The 15,241-nt window shown below is 35.6% G+C and overlaps 1 protein-coding gene across 1 annotated transcript in view; it reads right to left on the reverse strand.

The window, feature by feature from the left end:
* Positions 1 to 15,241, reverse strand: part of ipo11 (importin 11) — a 167,551-nt gene that overhangs the window by 1,677 nt on the left and 150,633 nt on the right. The gene's annotated exons all lie outside the window — the stretch shown is intronic.

The raw sequence follows: 15,241 nt of genomic DNA on the forward strand, positions 1-15,241 counted from the left end.
GTGATACAAATCGAATGTCATTAAAATGTCATTAAGTTTAAATACTCTATCATATAATAATATAACAGCGTCATGAATATTTTTCTTGACCTCAACTACAGTGTTAATACTCTGTCAAATATTTTATAACAGCGTCATGAATATTCTTCAGTTCATAATGTTTTTTAAGTGCCTCCAGGTGTTCAAGAAATAAAATCAATCATCCAATAATAATAATAATACTAAAATTGATAAAAAAATTGTTTATGCATTTGGAAACCCATTCAGCTAGGTTGTTTCTTAAGTTTGATAATTATTCTGCTATGTCATGTTTATAACAGATCTATGACAAGTTAGGATGTATTGCTTTATGTTAAGTTGTCATAACAAAGACAACTCAAACAATGTTATCTTTACATTAAAAAAGACATAATTAAACAAATTCAACTTAATGACAATTGTCATACATGTGCATAAATCTCCTTCATATTCGTGACACATGTCATGATTATGAAGGTGTCATGTCAATCTTATACACACCTCTTTAAGTAAAGTGTAACCAAATTTTGTGTTAATTCAACTTTGTCAACAATTGTGTCAACTTATATTTTTAAAACGACACTCCAGCCAAATTTCAAAATTACAGAGGGTATGATTTACTTACCCTCAAGTAATCTGAGACACGTATGTCCTTTATGTTTCCGACGAACACATTTGGAGTTATTTTAGTAAATGTGATTTTCAGGGAACAACTTCTGACTTTGAAGCCCTAAAAAGTGCATTGATCCTTCACAGAAGTAATTCACTGGAGCTTGGCAAAAAATATTGCCTGCGATTGTCATGCGTGTCTCCACAGTAAAGCCGATTCGGTGATTAGTAGTAAATCGCCATCACCTGCTTTCAGATTGAGCGGCATTTACTACACAGAGCCGTAATTCACCAAGAAGCTAGGCAAAATCGCGTTCATGATCGAAGACGATCTTCCACGATTATGAATGCGATTTTGCCTAGTTTTCGGTGAAATACGGCTCTGTGTAGTAAATGCCGCTCCATCTGAAAGCAGGTGATGGCGATTTACTACTAATCACCGAATCGGCTTTAATGAGGAGACACGCATGAGAATCGCAGGCGATTTTTTGCCCAGCTCTAGTACACTGAACCGGCTTTACTGATGAGACACACATGTGAATCGGGGAATCACAGACGATTTTTTTCGCCAACTCTTATTCAAACGCTCCAAGGTCTTAATAATAGTGTTTTGCGAGTAATCTTTGTGGGTATTACTGTAAGAAAAATATCCATATTTTAAACTTTATAAACTGTAGTAACTAGCATCTGTTAACGATGCCATCTTGGACTCACCTGATTCCCAAGAGTCACTGCGCAACGTACCTATGGCAGCCAACCTTCACTACGCTACAACTATCGTGTAAGACGAAGATGGCACCGTTACCAGAAGCTAGTTATTATAGTTTATAAAGTTTGAAATATGGATATTTTTCAAAATCGCACAATTACCGGCAGAAGAGCTTTATTAACTACTTTGGAGGTGTGTGAATTACTTTTGTAAATAATGGATGCACTTTTTTGGGCTTCAAAGTCAAAAGTTGTTCCCTGAACAGGACATTTACAAAAATGAAAATTTTCAATGGTTTTATACCATTATGAAGCTTGGAAGAGCAAGGACATTTACTAAAATAACTCTGTTTTGGTCTGAAAGATGATAGACATGTGTATCTCGGATTGCTTAAGGGGGCGTAAATAATGGGGTAATTTTGATATTTGGCTGGAGTATCCCGTTAAGTTAATTTAACTAGAAACTTTAAGGCAACCAGTTAACTTACTTTTTTAAGTTTAACCAACTTTTAAGAAAAAACATGAAAGCTATAACTAAAGGCTCTTTTGCAAGACCGAGGCAGTTGGGAGGCTCGAGGGAAAAACACTTTGTATACAGCACAAGAGAGGCAACTATAAAATGACCACAGACAAAAAATAAATACTAGTTCAAGTGGTTAACGAAGAAATGCACTGAAACATCTTTTAAGAGGTTTCTATTTGTCTTTAATATTAAATCAAACCCATTCCATCCTGCAATAAAAGAAAATAAAGAAACAAAACTAAAACACACACTAAAGAGCATAATCCATGTATTCTGCACATGAGGGACAAAGACAGTGAGACACACCAGCAAACTCCTGTGAAGATATTTTCTCGATGTGCCTTCCATTTGAGACTTATCATTACAGATGAAGACAGAAATAAAAACAAGTCACGCATTTGCTTTTATTATTTAGATGGAATCACAGCAGTGGTCTCCTGTGCTAAAACAAAGGCCTGAAATCTCCATTCGTCTATAAGTTTATAACTTTTTTGCTCAGATTAGGGTTTATTAATGAAATGACTCAAACTGGTAAATAAAAGTTCTGCCTGTTCAGTCACCTATTCATACAGTAGATGAATTGTTGAGCTGTTGGACTGTTTTCTATTGTAAATACTGTATGGCGCTTAAACGTACACCTTAAAAAATTTGTTCCTGTAACTCAGTTGGGAGTGCACCGCACAAGAAATGTCTTTGAGATTTTCAGGGAAAACACACACATAATAAAAGAGCATGGCGTGAAGCACTGTAAGCTGCTGTGGATAAAAGCATAAATGCATTAAAAAACTATTTCTGTACTATTTCTAGCAAATATGTGACTTTTTCTACTTGTACTTTTGGTACATTCACATATTGCAGTTGCCTGATAACCCATTAGCACAAACCTGTAGCGGTCACGCCACCATGTGTGCCTGCTGCCATTAAAGACAGCATACGGTTACATCCTACTGTATGTCATATTAATAGTATTAAGAACGAAGTTCATGATGACATTTTGAGCACAGCATGCTTCAGATGGTAAAACTGCGTTCACATATAGTGTGGCTTTGAAATCCCCGAACAGTACAATAAATAAATAAATGCATGTAACTTATAAATAATACTCTGCTAATAAGGGAGGAGGGGTAGAGATAGAGCGAGGGAGTTGTCATATTTGCATGAATATATTAACCTATGTTTTAAGTTTTTGCATGGAGAATGCCTGAAGAAAAATTTAAATAATGTATAAGGACTTCTAAGGAGGAATTTATAGCTTCATGCTTCGAAAAGTGTTGTTGCTGTGTATTGAGGCGCGATGCTTTTATATAATCTCAACAGTAGTGTTATGGTTACACACACAACAACAAAGTCTTTATGTAATTTTAAGAAAATTTGCTTGTGCAGAACGATGATACTGTGCTACAGTGTTGCGACAATGCTTTTCTTTTGTCGACAGGGCTTCAATATTTTTCAAATACTACTCTCAATTATCAGCAGAGCAAAGCCTTCAACAATACTGAATGTACAGTACAATATATTATCAAATGAAGCTGTGCCATAGAGTTAGCATATTTGTATCAGAAAATAATTAATAATGGCAACCGTGATTTTTAATTTTGACATAAGTTCAACCCTAAATTAACTGCAAATGTGAAGAACAGGGTAAAGACACAAGAAACATTTTCTACAGATATTCTGGACTTAATGAATTAAAATGCCACCATCTGCAAACTATAATATCATCTAAAAAAGGTTAAATGTGCCACATCTACCACCCATTGTCTTGCCACAGAGTATTGATGCAAAACACAAAACCTCTCAGCGGTTATTGTTCTGATCTGTTGCTGAGATGTCTGCTCACTGACAGATTCCATCATTCTGACTGATTGAACTTTTGATGGCTGCCAGTCAAAGGGTTTTTTTCATTCTGAGATTACAAACACCAGACTAGAGGAATCATGTACATCTGTAACACTTTTTATTTGTGGACTGCATGGGAACGCCACAAATAAATCACAAAACAATAAAAAACCATAAAATGTAATATTAATACTCAAGGTCAAATGTCAGTTGGAGCCGTTGCTTTTCATACAATGTAAAACCAAGATTGGAGAATTGTAGGGGGGTGAATCATCACTGGTCTCACGATTGGATTATGATTATTATGTCAACGATTCGATTAATCTGATCTCTCGTTGCATCCTCAATTTTTAATATTAATGCACAGGTTAGTCACCCTCACACTTTTATTGTTTATCGTCAAAGCCCTGCATTAAAACTCTGCTCCAGAGGTGTGCGCTTCATTGATAAGGTGCATATCACTTTGAGACGCAAGGTTGCATCTTTAACATCCTAAAGAACTTTCAACAGCGGTCCAAGTTCAAAAATATAAAATGCTCTTCACTTACACCGTCTCCTTATTTATTGTTTATACATTTGGCAGACCCTTTAATCCAAAGTGACTTACGGTTTATTACAAGGTACACATTTTTATCAACGTGTTTTCCTGAGTTCGAACCCATGACCTTTTGCATTGCTAATGCAATGATCTATCACTATACAGGAGCAATCTGGCACGTGCACTGCTTTTTTAAATAAAAGTTTATTTGTTTTTATGCATTGATGCAATAATAGCTTACATTAGCATTGCATCGTAAAACGATTTTATTCAACAGCCATAGTCAATTTTGCCCCAGGATAGCAATTTTGCTTACAATTACAAAGAAAAACAATACATGGATGAATGGTTTACATTTTTACCTATAATTGCTGCAAATAACTACAATAATGTAGTTTGTTGCATAACTATTTTCCAAAATTCATCAAGAAACTACATTGGTGTTAAATTATTTTTCTGTTTGGTAGTGTGTCATACTGCCTTATGCCATTGCCTTATCATTGTTTTGATAATTTCATGTATAAAATAATACCATATTGCATTATTTTTATTTATTACAATACATTTAAAACTACTATACATTTTTTTTTCTTATTTAATATTTTTCCTCCAGACACTTCCACAAAAAAAAAAAGTTAGGCTTCTAGACAAAAAAATGCCAGAGTTATATTAATTTGAAGGGGTACATTACTGTTTCAACCCCCCACTCAAAAAGGGCTGTGCCAGGTAAAGGGTTAAAATCTAACATAAATATGACTATGAAAAGCCAAGTATTCGTTTTCTGATGCTGTCTAGACCGAATGGACTGTGTGAGATCATGACACATTCAGCCCTGAGGGATTTTGCCTTAATTACTGCTTATTTTTCTTCCTAAATGAATCTTAAAACTCATAATGTCTGATTTAACGGAGCGCTGCATTGATACGGCTGGCTATACTCACAGTCACAGACTAAACAAACTACTGTACAACCCAATTAAAAAAAATGACATTTCAACATTCCCACCCCATAAATCCAGACCCACAAATCCATGTTGTGTTTTTATCCCAAGGTCAAAATTCTTCAGATATTTGTCTGCTGAGAGAAACAGCTACTGTACTAGTATCCATATTTTTAAAGCACTGTTGTCCAAGATTCTTACCACATGAAAATACTGTATTGTCCTGTATTTTCTCCCAGCATTCTTTGCGTTTATTGTTTGCGTTCTCAAATTGCTACAGCTTTCAGTGCGCAAGTGAGCAATTTATTGAAAAGAACTGACTGAAGGATTTGAATCAAAACAACTGACAAGAACAAACATGGTTTGACTGCTGAAAGGTAAGACAATAACATTTGTCATTAAGTTTTGCTACTATAAAACAACAATGCAAAAACAACAAGCAAGTGCCTTACCAATCTCGTAATTTGTAGCTCATTACTGTGTGAATCACTAGTATTTAGAAATGGCAAACACACACACACACACACACACACACACACACACACACACACACACACACACACACACACACACACACACACACACACACACACACACCACACACACACACACACACAGAGACCTACAGTATATATATATATATATAAAAATATATATATAAAATATATATATATATATATATATATATATATATATATATATATATATATATATATATATATATATATAATTTTACAAACTATATACACATTAGGGATGTGCATCTCCATAACTCCATAAGTCCGATGCGATACGCATCTTGATGCATAGCCTAGGATACGATTCATTAAAGATACATATGAGCAGCTACCGATGCGATTCACTTTCCCTTTACGATGCAGTCCGGTCAGATGCAAGGTACACTCCTTAAACGGTGGTGTTAAAACAACACATTTTGTGTCTAGTTAAGCACAACACATTTAATGTGTTCTCCCTAACAAGACACATCTCTGTGTTATTATTGAAACAACACATGACATGCCTCGGTTTCTGTAGTGTTTTACAACACCAGCAGGACGTAGCAACAGTAAAGAGAGGAGAAAGCAATCTTAAATATTCGTACGTTTCTAAATAATAAAATTATAGCGCATCTACTAATAATTTTGCATAAACCTGTTTTTTACTGATGCAATATGTTAGAAACGCTGCATCGCGATGCAAATGCTAATTTGTATCCGATGCAGTTTTTAAAGCCGATGCACAGAGCGAATCAGGGAATCTTTCCATCCCCACTCCACATCATCAGGAGAATGAAGCATCATGGTTGTGCTTTTAAGAGAATTAAATTTCATAATGTAAGTTGACATTAATGTTTTTTGAAATACTGTACAATAGTAAAGTTTACAGAACAGCTAAGCATATTGGTGGTTGAAAAGACAGCAATGCTCTACTGGAGAGAGGTTATTAAAAGCAATATTATATATACAGTAAGAAAAATAAATATTTGTAGAGAAAGGACTTGAATTTGCAGTTCTTAAAATGGGCTGGAGGACATCCAAACCTTCCGCATCACTAACACCTCTATGAATTTTGAAGCCCCAGCATTGGCAAATAGACTAAAAAGGACTGAGACCTCAAACAATCTGGAGGTTTTGTTAAAAACAAGTGTGGCTTTGAGGAAAAAGGAAACTCAGAAAAGGAACTTTGAAGTTTTTTTCTTTGCAAATCATATAGCATAAAGCAGAGTCCTCTGAAAGCAATACTGATCAAACCACTGTGAACTTATAATGGATTTTTCTCAAATGAATAAGAAAAAAATAGCTTTGAAGAACAGAATTGTAAAATGTCAGTTGAGCCTGACTGTATCAAAAGAAAAGACAGTCATCTATGTTTAAACTGCACCCTTGATCCCTCTTTTCCCCAGTGTATTAAAACTGAAAATGAGGGATGACACCCCATCATCATTAACCAGGCATCAGTGTGGACTAAAACACAAAACAACAGCTTTGATAATGACTGACTTGTTTTTATCTTCTGAGTGAAAGACTGGGTTGAAGATCAGCTAAGGTGAGCTATTTCTTACAGTCTATTACATTATATCTTCAAGATTTTCAACACAGCACATCCTCTGTATCAGTGATGTACAGTAATTTATATGTGAACTATTTTCTTACTATTGAACCTATTATATTATCAATGATTTATATTTTGACATTTAAAAGCTATTTCCTATAATTATACATAAAAAATAAAAAAAAGAGTCATTATTCAAGAAAAAAAGAAAAAAACATTTACTGGAAAGTAAACTGATTTAATGGTGTGTTTTAATGAAGCTTGTTATTTATTTAAAAAACGGGGAAGAAAACAAAATATAAAGATGTGGTTAATGCTTTTCACAGCGGTGTTTCAATAAAAAAGTTTTCCTCATTATTCAGCATTGCTGACATTTAGCAAATATACAAAGAGAGAATAATAAGAACTGCAGCTTTATACCATAGGGATCATTTAGCCAGCATCATTTGACATCCTAAAAACTGAAGGGGTACAAATACCACAGGGGGTACTTAAACAAGTTTCCAGGGAGTTATCAAGATTTCGATTTAGCTGTTACTTCTTTAAAACCGACATTATAACTAAAACATTAGAGGATTTAGGGACAGAAAATAAAAGTGAAGTTATATTAATATAGTAAATTTGTATGGATGACACTCATAGTTCAATATAATTGCAGAAAAGAAAATGGTGACAATGACAGGGTACCTGATCTTTACTGCTTTGGATGTGGGAGTAACATTATCTGTTATACACAGAACTGTGTGGCCCTTTATGTACTTGAAAAAAGAAAGCCATTATGGAAAATCAAATTATGACCTCTTTCTTATATTGCCAATAAGTGACTATCCTGCAAATAATCCGATTTTCCAGTTATCAGAAAATTAGAAGAGTAGCATATGGGATTCAACACTTCTAATTTAATACAAGAAAGGAAACACCTTGTATTTGTTCAAATGTATTAATGCATTGACTACATTAACATTAACTAACAATGAACACCTCTACAGCATGTATTGATCCTTAACCCTTGTGTGGTGTTCGGGTCTGTGGGACCCGTTTTTAATGTTTACCAAAAGAAAAATTATGCAATTAATTGTTGTTTCAACCTCAGATTCATTGGCCTTGGCTCATTTTCTATAAAGAACATAAAAATAATCAACTTTATAATGACTGAACACCGTACAACCCCCTACACATTAATATTACATATGTGGTGTTCGGGTCCACTGGACCCGGGGGTAATAAGAGTGTAAAAATTGAATGTGCTATGTAACTTTACTCTGTTTTTCTCTTATCTGGGACTCCTGTGAGTGCATGAGTGTGTTTGTATATATGTCTGTACATATGTGATGGATGCATGTCAGAGTTTTGTCCTTCTGCACTTGCTGTAACAGCGCAAGGATACAACATGTTATATATCAAGCATGAACACTTGTCTGCCCCCACTGTCCCAAAAACTTTACCTTTTGTCTAACAGGAACCATTCTACATTTTGCCATTATATCCCTTACAAAAAATAACCATGGTTGTATTATAGTAAAAGTGTAGTAATCATGGTAAATTGGTGTATTGATTACCATTTGTAAAACCATGAGTTTACCACAAAACCTATGGTGGGTGTGTGTGTGTGTGTGTTTGTGTGTGTATGAGTGTGTGAGAGAGAGTGAGAAATAGAGAAAGTAAAATTTCATATCCAAGCATTTTCATAATTTTAGGTTGTAGCCAATAGCAACACATTGTACTGCAGTGTGTGTGGACATAAGATAGACAGGAAGACACAGTATACGTCTATAAAATGCAAGAAATGCACATGCAACACAGCTACACAGTAAAAAATCTGCTTCTTATGTGTTGTGCAGGCTGTCATGAACAGATTATGTGTTCAGTGTGGATGATGTGTTATGATACCGCATCTTTTTAGATGGGGCCTGTGCTGTGTAGACGGACACAAATGTGTACAATTTAAGTTCAAAGAATTAAACATAAAAGTGATGAAAAACTTATTTGAGATGAAAAAGTGCTGAAAATACTTAGAAAAACATCTGGAGGAGAATAGAATTTTCTTCTCTTATTTCATATTATCCCAAAAACGAATAGCACTTTAATCTATAAATAGTCCTCTACCAGTGGTAAATGACAAACATTAACCAAAAATTCTGTCTATATTACTTGCAATAAGGCTAAAGTAATCATCTGTAAACAATATTACATAAATTTGTATGACTGCATTGGTTTAAAGATACGAATAATACAGCGGGTCCACTAGACCCACAAACATTGTCTAAGTAACAGAAATATGAACACCACACGAGGGTTAAGTCATGTTAATTTTAGTATTTGGTAATACATTATTAAAATCACAAGTTTTAACTGTTAACATTAGTAAAAGCCATACCTGTCAACAATGGTATTTGAAAAGAAGGAACATTTCCCAACCCCAACATGTTTGTGTGAGATGTTACAGCTAATATTTCCACCTGCTTTACCGGTGGCGAATAAAGCAAACATCAAATGCACCTAGTAGGATTTTTTTTATAAAAAGATTAAAAATACAGGAGAAATACAGAAAAATCCCGGGAAAAAAACTCTGAACGAACATGGACAGTTGTATTGGCACTGACTAACATTAACAAAGTTTAATAAATGCTGAAAAGCTATTTTGCTCATTGTTAGTTCATGTTAACAAATACAAACACTCCTTGCATTTACAGTATGTTATATACTGCATGCACAAAGTTGAAAACCTTTCTAAAACCCAGATAAACACATGCAGAGATATGCTACTGTACAATAATAAGAGTAATGTTTAGATGCACATGGTCAAGAGTGTGTGAATGGTATACACATTTGCTTTTACAATCTATTTTTCTGACGCCTGTTTTGTGCATAACCTGCTATGACCTTAAAGTGAATAGTTCGTAGATGTAATACAGCGTACCTCCAGCACTGTAAAATTACAAGACAGCCAAGCCATAAATCTATTTTCTAAAAGTAAAGGTCAACCTGACTGTTTATGCAGATCAAACTTTTCAGAAATGATGTGTCGGCTGTAATTTACTTCCAGAGTTGCCAATAAATCCTACCGTATCTCACCAAGTTGTCGAAGAGTTTGAGCCCATGTTTGCTTACTCTGCACTTCCTTACACTCTTAAAACAGACTCTAACAGATATTAATGGTGTGCTTCACGTTCAATCTGCAGACCTGGTAATGGGACTGTGGGAGAGAGAGAGAGTGGATCATGCTTCATGAATTTCTAATTAGAGTTTTAAGCCTCATCAAGTCACTCCAACGAGTAGTGGACTAAATGAGAGCTGAGGTTTGCCATACAAATCGAGCGGCAGTCATCCTGGATCAATCATCATCACTTCTGAGTGATATTCTGTTTCTTTTGCAGGTCAGGCAGGCTGTTGCCTTTCTTAAATAAGATGGGGTTGAAAGGTTGTGGGTGGAGTTTCATGGGGCGGTGGATTTGATATCCCTCCCTGATAAAGATGTAACAGCTAGATAATAACGAAAAGCTATTTTGCTGAAAAAATTCTCCAACTCAAAAATGTTGTTGCTTTCCTAAAGCGATACTTCTAAATAATACTTGCAAAATGCAATAAATCCATTTTGACTAATTAAAAAAAAAGTAAAATTTGTTTTGTATACCAAGAAAGAGACAAGATGAAAATCACTATTTTCTGTTACAAACTTTTACACAGCATCTTTAGGTTATAATAAAATAACAATAAACATTAATGGCATTAATCAAAACACTTACTTTGTCATATTAATAACAGTGTCATTGCTACTGTCATCCTTGAGATGTCTTCGCTGAACTTTTTTTGGCAGTGGCAGCTGTAAAATGTTTTGGTCCTGCTCGATTTTCGTTGACTTCACGTGAAATAATGGAAAGTCCCCAGCTGGGGTCAATGTGTTAGCATGACAAAAGCGTGATGCTGTCGTGTGAGAACAAGCAACAGCCGACATTTTCCTTCTCCTGAGTGCCTCTCATGTAAATTATTCGAATTTGATAGCTTACGTTTCTTCCGCGCAACAGAAAACCACCACAGGTTTATCAATGCCATCAAAATTACTATTTTGTTTTTGTTTGTTTGTTGATCACGAAGTGCCAAGTAGATGAGAAAAACTAGGGGACTGTTTACACTTGGTATTAAGATTTGTTTTCATTGATCGGATCACAAGTGGACAAGAGAGACACATAACGTTTACACCTGGTATTTAAATCCGTCTCTTTTATCCACTTTCGACCGCTTCTGTCCTGAATACTGTGAGGGGGTGGTCTGTGAGACGGTGGGCGAGTCTCTCTGCTGTCATTCAAACGCGAGCGGGAGTAATTATGAGTTTATATGGACGCGAACTAAGATTATGTCAGAGTCCGCTGCATGTTTAGCAAGCAAACATGCTGAACAGTGTTTATGTTAGAGCTTTCTCTGAATTTTCAGCGCAATTGATGAAATAGGATCGCGCAACTTTCACACGCTTTCAAAACGAAACTACGGAGATCAGCGCTTTAGTTTTATCAATGAAAGGCTTAAAATAGCGCTGTTCACCGTGTGTTTATGCCAGAAGTCAGAAAAGACATAAAACTTGTGTTTAGCACCTCAGATTAGATTAATGGGCGGAGAGAAGGTGTTCGCGTGTGGCTGTAAGAACACATTCAACCACATGTGCCTTTACACTACAAAAGCAATCCGACCGAAAGGGATTTCGACTTCCTCTGAATGTGGTTGAAAGTGGTCGAAAGTGGACACACGTTCAAAATGTTTTGAACACCGTTTACACCTGGCATTAACGTCGTCCACTTGTGATCCGATCGACGAAAACGCATGCTAATGCCAAGTGTAAACAGCCTCTAAGATTCTGTGTGTATATAAAGTGCCGCCGTGGTTGTTTACAATGTGTGGAATGGTGCGCTGTGATTGGTTAAGCAGATTTATTGCATTCTGCAGAAAAGGAGGACTGCCGTTAATCACGTTTTGAAAAAAAGGGAGAAAAGATGACAGAATAACACGGCGGATATCGGATTTTGCGTAAAATGAAGAATTTTGTTTTAAAACTGACCAGATACAATACTGATTTTGAATACTGACTATTTTTTATGGCGTTTATCTCGTTTTAGAACCTTACTCTTCATATGTCTATCATCTTTCAGACTAACACATTTGGAGTTATTTTAGTAAATGTCCTTGCTCTTCCAAACTTTATAATTGTAGAAAACAAGAATTAAAGTTTAACTGCTGGTAATCGATGCAATTTTGTACAATAAATATCCATATTTCAAACTTTATAAACTATAATAACTAGCTTCCGGTAAAGACCATCTTGAACGCACGCGATTCACTGTGCAAAGTAGGCTACCTATGGCTACAAACGTTCACTAAGCTAAATCCGTTACCGGAAGCTAGTTATTATAGTTTAAAAAGTTTGAAATATATCTTTTTGACTTTTTGGATTTAAAGTCAGAAGTTGTTCCCTGACCCCTCTTTTCTATCATTATAAAGCTTGGAAGAGGAAGGAAATTTAATAAAATAACTCCAAATGTGTTCGTCTGTAAGATGATGGACATGTGTATCTCGGATGGCTTGAGAGTGAGTAAATCATGGGGTAATTTGGCTGGAGTATCGCTTTAAAACCTATTGAGAGGAAACTGCTTAGTGATTTGAGGTTAAAGGTTCTTCATGGAAGCATTCAGCCAAAAATGTTTTTTCTTCAACAAGGGAGGGGCTATCTCATGATCATGATGCCTCGTTACTTCTTAATAAAATAAAATAAAATGAAATACCAGGAAACAATAAAAAAATTCAGTTTCAGTACAATATTCCTTTCAAATAAAAACATTTATAAAATAACAAACGGGTAACCAGAGGCTGCAAAAATCTTTACTCAAAATAACTCTGAGCTAGTGAATACAACTCATTGAATTAACCCAGCAGGCAGACATGGTCGTTTAACCATGGAAGACAACTGACAGCTGAATAACGGAAAGATTTTGCCATTTTACGCATTGTGCAATAAACGTGTCCATGCATTGATTAGCTTTACTCCCAATGGTAATGAAATTGATCAAGTATTGTAAGCAAAAATCTAGCTATTGAAACCAATTAAAGTACACGTACTGTACAATGAAAAAACAAAAATGAAATCTTAAAGGACTTACCCTGAAATAACATGCATCTGGATTACATTTCCCTTGTCTACCACACAACTTATTAGGAAAAAAGTCTATTTAAAGGTCTACACTCACGACTTAAAGGGGACATTCCACAAGACGTTTTTAAAATATTAAATAAATCTTTGATGTCCCCAGAGTACATATGTGAAGTTTTAGCTCAAATACCATATAGGTAATTTATTGTGGCATGTTAAAATAGGCTCTTTATGGGACTGAGCAAAAATGCACCGTTTTTTGTGTGTATCCCTTTAAATCCAAATGAGCTGCTCAGGTGGGCGGAGTCTCAAGCGCTCACGCTGGCTGTAGACAAGAGAGGGACATTTTATCACGAAAGAAGTTTGTAAGAGATGTTCAGCATTATATATTTGAACAAGTTTAAAAAGTCAATCATCTGTTCTATGTACACTAAATACATGTTTATCAGCAGACGGGGAACATTGTGGAATAAAAATAAAGACTTTTAGGTCTCATGCTGCCAGTGTTTTAAACAGGCACAATAATTTTCAGGATGTTTCAATAAAATCCTCTTCCACAACAAGCACTCTGAAGGTTACTTTTTGACCAAACCACACGAGCACATTTAAATGATCTGTAATAAAACAACACGTTTAATGCTTAAACTTTAGAGAAACAGATCAAATGACATGTTTAAGTTTATTGTGATTGAACACATTCGCGTTTCTGTCAGTCTCTCTCTCTCTCTCTCTCGTTCGTTCGCTCACTCGGTCTCTCACTCACTCGCTCTCTCTCTCTCTCTCTTTCACTAAGGTAAGGTTAATCCTTTAGAAAGTTAATTCAATCTTTAGAAAGATTATTAAAGCTACAAGTTATAAGATTGTCCTGTTTTTGTTTGAGGGAATACAAACGCGTTGTGCTGTCAGTCATTCTTTCTCTCTGTCTATCGCACTCGTAAGGCCGTTCATGGTTGGATAGCGCAGTTGAAGGGGCGGTATCATTATAATAAGATCCCTTACCTACGTCATGAAGGGAGCGAAATCCGAATGACCTATATATTCACATGCTTGCAGAGAGAGCCTTACCAAAACAAAGTTACAGTGTTGCTACTTTTCATGTTTTCTGGGTTGGAAGAAGCACTGGGGACTCGATTATAGCACTTAAAGATGGAAAAAGTCTGATTTTCATGGAATGTCCCCTTTAATATAACTTAATTTTTTTCGTGACAAAATATACCACTGAAGGAGATTATCAAATGTAAAAATTAGCATTTCTGACACAACAGCAACAATAAAATCTGCTGTTACAGAAATATAACTATTTGCATTTATTTTGCAATTATCTGTTTATTGAGATGCAGGAATTGTTTATTAGTTAGGTACTTGTCATTTGCATTGTAAAGCGACTTGATATTAACTACACAAGTTTCTCCTGAGAGCGACCCGAGATTAAGTGCTAATCGTGACTCTTGCAGTAAAGCTCTGCTTATTTCACAGCAGTTTGTTACCACTCCATATCAATTATATAAAAAAAATAAACCGTTAAAAGGACCCTGCAGACAACCAGATAAATGTTACCGTGAAAAACAAACTGCCTTGCATGTTAAAAATCTGTCTAACGCTCATCACTTGAGCGTTGAGTCAAAGCACCAGTGACGTGATCCTCTCCAGTCACTTGAGAAAAGCGAGGTGCTGCTTGACGCTAAGAGGCCGCTGTGGAGGACACTGCGGCGTTATGCTAGCTGCGCTAATGCGTCGCCACGTAAAGCAGAAGAGATCAGAGCATGCTTGAGTGGCTTCTCATCAACAAACTGAAGGTTAAGCTGTCTGAGACGTGCTGAGAGCTCTTCATTTAGGTGGGGAAAGGTCAAAGACCTGAAAAACGGATGCGTGTAAGTA

Source organism: Paramisgurnus dabryanus, chromosome 11 (genome assembly GCF_030506205.2).
Source record: "Paramisgurnus dabryanus chromosome 11, PD_genome_1.1, whole genome shotgun sequence".
In the NCBI taxonomy this organism is placed as follows: domain Eukaryota; kingdom Metazoa; phylum Chordata; class Actinopteri; order Cypriniformes; family Cobitidae; genus Paramisgurnus; species Paramisgurnus dabryanus.